This window comes from Pinus tabuliformis, chromosome 4_1 (genome assembly GCF_031772625.1).
Source record: "Pinus tabuliformis cultivar Carrire ecotype Pingquan chromosome 4_1, CPIR1, whole genome shotgun sequence".
In the NCBI taxonomy this organism is placed as follows: domain Eukaryota; kingdom Viridiplantae; phylum Streptophyta; class Pinopsida; order Pinales; family Pinaceae; genus Pinus; species Pinus tabuliformis.
Genome location: NC_142303.1, coordinates 464,269,172 through 464,275,652, shown reverse-complemented (window position 1 = coordinate 464,275,652; position 6,481 = coordinate 464,269,172).

Genomic DNA, 6,481 nt, shown 5'->3' with positions numbered 1-6,481 from the left:
AAGAAGAAATTTACAAAGAGGTTGCTGAATTAAAAGAACAACTCAATGCATTAAGGAGAATGCTTGAGGAAAGCTAGAGACTAGGATGGGTCTTGAGGAAGAAGCCAATGAAGTGGTATGAAATGTAGAGAAGGCTACAACAAATGCAAATGAAGTGGCTGAAGGAAGAACTCAAGGAAGTTGAGTTAGAAATGGAAGAATCCATTTGTGAACCAGGACAAGGAGAATTTCTAGGAGAAAGTGACGATGAAGACTTGAAGACTGAAACTTCAAGTGAGGCCAAAAGGTCTGATGATTTTAAATCTGACAATTTGTGTATGTTTGCAGGTGAAGGACAATTCACTGATATTGTCATGAAGAAGGAAGAAGACCAGCAGAATCAAAATTCTGTTATGGGAAAAGATGAGATAGATAGATCTCATATACAACTGGAGAAATATGTCAAGTAACCAAGTGAAGGGCTTGAGGAGATTGAAGAAAAGACTATCAAAGAATTTCTGAATCATATGAATGATTTAGAACAGCAAGAAGATATGATGGTTGAACCATCCAGTGGGACCATAGAGTCTATTGATTTTAAGATTGATAGTTTGTCTGTGGATGTAGAACAAATGCAGGAGAATATTAATGCAGATGGTGAGACAAGGATAGCTCTTGGAGAAGATAAATAGCAAGGGACTGAAGGAAAACTTGAGGAAGATACTGTGTTAGCTGAAAACATGGTAAAGGATCGTCAATTCACTATGATGATAGGCATAGTGGAGATAGCCATGGAAATTGTGGAGACAGACACTAGGGAAGAAGGACATCTACTAAAAGATGTTAAGAAGGAGGAACCCTATGCAAAGGATTTAACCTTGGGAAAAGGAACACTAACAAAGGAGTGTTTTGAAGAGGATGGACAGTCTTTTGAAGACGTCGAAAGTCTGGAGGAGTACTCTAGGAGAACAGATATTATGGAGGAGACCTCTTGAATGAGGGAAGTAGTGATTTACTACAGTAGAAAGACCTTGAGAGTACAAGGGTCGAAGGAAGATGGTATTTTAATACTGTAACACAGCATGTAAAGGATGAAGTTGGAAGAAGAGAGAATTGTGATGAAGTGCTTGCTAAGTGTGAAGAGGAAATTAAATTGTTGGAGAAACTGATGAGAGAACCTGATGGTAGAACAGAAGTTGTAGTTACAGTTTCTGAAGAAGAAGATGTGTCTCAAGTAGCCATGAAGACAGGAAGATGCAATAATTTGTTTGCAGGTTCATTAAAAAGCATGAATGAGTATGAGTATGTGATCAAAGAGATTAAGCAGAGGTTGTTTGAAGATGGTAAAGAGGCAGTAGGAATCAAACAATTTCAAAGTGAAGATAACCAACAGTAGGTTAAAGAAGGAGAAGTTCACTACTGTGAACCCAAGTAGTAAGACATCATTAGAACAGATGGTGTGAAAGAGAGACTAATGGACAGTCTCATGAATTCTGTTGAGAATTCGAATCAGCATATTGATGTGCTGACAGAGGAGAAGGAGAAAACAAAACAACAAACTAAATTGTTGCCAAAGGAAGATAAGGCACAACAACCTTATGTTTTTAATTTTAAGAAGTGTTTTGAGTGTGCAGGTTTTGTTGCAAATGCTGGAGGAGATTTGGCACAAGTGAATAGCTAAATAAAGATTGAAGAAGGAGATTCTGTGGAAGAATTCAATCCATCGAACAGAGAAATTAATTTGCTGGAAAGAATGTTGAACAGTCATGATTCAGTCAAGAGAGACGGTAAGGATGATAGGGAGGCAACAAACAAAACAAGTAAACCAAAGAATGAAGCAAGTAAAAGAGAAGTCAACATAGGAGTCAACATAGAAGACAACAACAGTAACCTGAAACAAAGAAAAAGAGAAACAAGTAAGGAGCAGAATATGGACCAGCCCAAAGATATGATGGACATAGAAATTGAAGAAATGTGGCAGCAGATGATGAAGCATTCCAAATGGAGGAAAATGGTAGCAACACCAAGCAAGATCAATCAGGACTTGAACTTGATTGACAGGAAGAAGAACATGGAGTAAAAGACAGCAGACATACAATAGTAGCAAAGGTACAGAGCATTTGGACCACTACAAACTAAAGTGTGGGATCCAGGAAGACAAAGATCAAAAGACACATGATCAGGAGATCATGAATATTTTCTACCTTGGGAGTCTGACGCATGAGCATTCAGCCCAAGGAAAATCATTGTAAATAGTAGACATAGGGGATCATGCATTTTAGGAAATAGTTTTCCTAAGTATCAAGTTAATGCAACATTTAGGCTTTTAAGTGTGATTTAATTAGATTATGGGAGAATATGTAAATGCTCTCAAAATAAATAAATGAGAACATGAGTGGTAGAAGTCAAATCCAACTCTTAAACAGTTTCATGATTCTAGGAATAAGAGAGAGCTTTTAGGCATTAAATGGGAAGCTGTAAGACTTTTCTGTTTTAAGATAGAGGAAAAGGTGGAATGGATAAAGTCTCAAGGAGACTTATCTGCCACATATGTATGCATGTAGAGAACTTTAGAGATTTTGTTTTAGGAGTGATCGGATCCTTCAGTGATCCAATCCAATGTGTTCTCATAAATAAGTGAACCTGCGCGTTCAATAGGGGGAGGCCATGAATAGTAGAAATCAGGCCTATTTGTGTGAGAGAGATCGAGGAGTCTTGAATGTAATCTGTGTTTTACATTAATATTTATACAGAGTTATTTCTGAATGTCTCAAAAGAGTTGAATGTGTGTTTAAGTGTTGATTTGTATGTGAACTCGTAGGCTCTGTGACAGGGGGTTACAGACAAGAGTTCTGCGGAACATGCGGAGGAGACATTGAGGACTATTCGAGCAGAACAACGAAGTGAAATTGGGCGAGACAGAACCCAAGTGGAACGCAAAGAGGAGAATGATTTAGAAGAATCATAAGGGATCTTTGAATCCAGCTGAAGGAACAAAGGGAAGCTCTAAAGAAGTAGTGAAGTGAAGGTTCATTGAGGAGTCAAGCTTAAAGAAGTTGAGCAGTAGACGTGGAAGAATGAAACCCTGAGGAAACAACTCAAACCCATAGAGAAATGTTGAGAAGATAGTGAAAACATAAGCAAAGAGAAGAGTGGATAAGTGAAGAGGAGTCGCGCAGCGGAAACAGCAAGGACGGGAGCTCTTGAAAAAAACTCAAGCATAGAGAGAAATTGAAGAAAACGCGAAGAAATTCCAAGTAAAAGGAATAAACGGAGAAGTGTAAAGTGATGCTAAACAACCGTTAGATCTCATAGATCAACGACTGTGATTTAATCGCATCGGCGGAAACCATTGGGTCGAAATGGGTCTTTGAATAGAGTGATTACGACGTGGCGATATCGTCGATAGCGATAATCAGCGATCGGCGATTGGAATTATCGAATGTCGGGCAATCAGAGCTCGAGTGGATCAGAGGTCTGAAGAATAGCACTTAAAGAGACGGAACCGACGTTTTATAGACGCGGTCCTAAATAATTTGAAGTCCGGTATAAGGGTTCAGAGCAAGATTTCAACATATTCCTGTGTATTTCCAAAATATTGTTGTTGAGTCTTTTAAGACTCAAACATAGGGTTAATGGTTCCGATAGTCGGAGATCGGAGTCAAAGAAGAGGGGTGGTGTATATGTGGTAAGGCCAGTGAAGATCGCCAATAGTGATTGCGATGAGGTTTTAACCTCGAGTTCTGTGCAGAATCGTATAAAGGAGGAAAAAGGCGTATTGCATGGAATTCCTTTGTGTAAGGATTACACCGAGAAATTAGCGCTGATAGTGTTTTGTGTTAAAATATATATGTAACCAAAGCATATGAAATGAGTATGGTTATATATGGATTGTGGTTTATACAAAGGTTCCGAAGAGTTTTGATTTCCGACAGAAAGGTTCGGTGGAGTGATTGAAGTTCCATTACAAAGGAACGATATAGGAGGCCCACTTGACAATTTATGGTCTGAAGGTTTGACTCCATTGTAGAGTCAGACACCTGGGACAGTTGTGGATGCATTGTTAATTGCATACTGTGGGTATGTGTGGGTGTTAGCTTGCACCAGTTAAAGAAGTGGAAAATTTTGATTTTTTCCTCGGAAACCCTAGGTTTCCATCCTCCATCAGTGAAAACCATAAATTGACAAATTGACATCATACTTTTGGTATCATACATTTTTTGTTGTTGTATTTGTCAATTAGTATTGTAGGTATAAAGACTATGTCTAAAATTCAAAGAGAGCACTTCAAGAAAAACCCTATAAGGTTTGTTAAAGAAGCAACTCAAGGTATGTTTGATTTGATTTGTTGCAAATATTCTTCAAAAGAAAAAGAATAAATATTCTTCATTCGAAATTTGCTAACTTTCATATGTCTAAGGTTTTGAATCATTAAGATTCTTGTTAGGGTAAATCTACCCTCACTATACTATTGATCTTTCTTGTGAAACCCTAACCTTTAGGGTTCACTGTAAAACCCTAACTTAAGGGTATGTCGATAAAACCTTAGTCTACTTAGGGTTTGTACAATGAAACTCTATCCTTCCTTAGGATAATATTAGTGAAACCCGTACAATGAAATTTTATCTTTGCTTAGGATAATAATATTGAAACCCTAATCTTCTTAGGGTTTTTAATAAAGAAGCAATAATGAAAAATATATTCTTGTAGTATTTAGGATTTTGGCATCATTATAAAATCCTAGTATTTTAGGATTTATTGTTATAAGCCAAAACCCTAGAATTTTAGGGTTTGGTAAATTAGGGTTTATAAACAAAACCCCTTGTATTAAATCATTTCCTAGGAATGTAACCCTAGGTGTATACTTTTCCACATAATCGAAACCCTAGTGTCTAACTTTGATATAATGTATATAGGCTTTACGTAAGTATTAATATGAGTTTGTAGTATATGATGATGAAACCCTAGATATGCATCTGTATGCTAACTTGATTGTCGATCTAGGGTATAGAACAAAACCATAGTAGAGATTGATATTGTTTTCATTTATTGATATGATTTTGATAGAATTTATGGTTTGCTACTAACCCTAGTAGAATTTGACATAAAATCATATTGTTGAAACCTTAGATGAATAGTAAGATTGTTATTTGATTTAATTGTTGATATTGAAGGCTTTGTGTCTCAGAGATGAGGTCTAGGGTTTATGAAAAAACCCTATCCATAAGTTAAAGTCTACTATGTAAACGAATGTAACCTTTGTTGATTATAAACCTAACTAGGTTTTGGTATATGATGTCTAAAGTTTGAATGTTTTGATGCTTCCATTATAAGAATATGACTCTGATATAGTTAAAACTTCATGCTTGTATTTTTCTTGTACTTTCTATTAAAGTTTTGCAGGTACATGATCTTCAAAATGTTGAAGATGTTTGTAATTGAAGATAAATGATAGTAATGATAAGCATGATGAAGGAAGCTGATCAAGATTGTTAGGATATTCCGACACATAGGAAATAGTTAAGTATAACTTGGTTTAGTGTAGAGTTAGGTAAAGTGTGTTTCTTTACTATGTACTTTTGTAACTTACAATCTGACAGTCATGATATGTTCTAGACATGAAGTGATCTGACGGTTCATTCTCTCCTCGATATTACCGACACTTGATCCGTGGCTTAACAACCAATTGGTCCATGATCTCTATTTAAAGAGCATGGAGGGTCATTTGCAGGGTGACCATTCATGAGAGAAGCTTATGTAAATTTTCATTCTTTTATTAATAAATTGCCTAAAATGGCCGCATTGGCTCAGGTCGTGGACTATTTCCCTCTTTGAGGGTTTTAACGATTTCAAGAATATTGGTGTATTGATCTATGATCTGTTTGTGAGTGGTGTCCTTTGGTGTTCTATCTGAGGAACTTACCCTGTAAATTCCTACATGGTGTAGAGTCTCTACTTTACACCTTATCATCCATCATTACCTACTGTTTTCATCACTTTCCTCTCTCTTTTGCCTCATTTTCCACCCAGATCATTACATTAGTTGTCATTAAACATGATCAAGTGAGCTTTGCTAATGGGTAACTGTTTTGTTTAGATTTTGACATACTTACAGGCATTCCGTAGCCATCTGCTGATTCCGCAGCCATCTGCTGATTCCGCAGCCATCTGATGATCCCGCAGCCATTTTGTTGATCTCAAGGTTCCACGTGCTATTTTGCAGAACGAGCCACGTGGGCATGTTGGAATATATGTGCTCGAGGTTCCTGTGCCTTCAGTTCAGCCAGCCACGTCGTCTGTACCTCTGGTCAAAGGGGGTCAAGTTACGGTCAAATAAAGGCAGCTTAACGTTGATGCGTAAGCTGTTTGGTCACGTCGGTGGAAAAGATGACTTGTCCGTGTTTTGTAAGCCGTGGGGAACATGATCCAATGCTGGATTCATTGCCCATAACGACCAGGACCTCCAGCTCGACCATGAAGCACATGACGTGTTCACTGCACC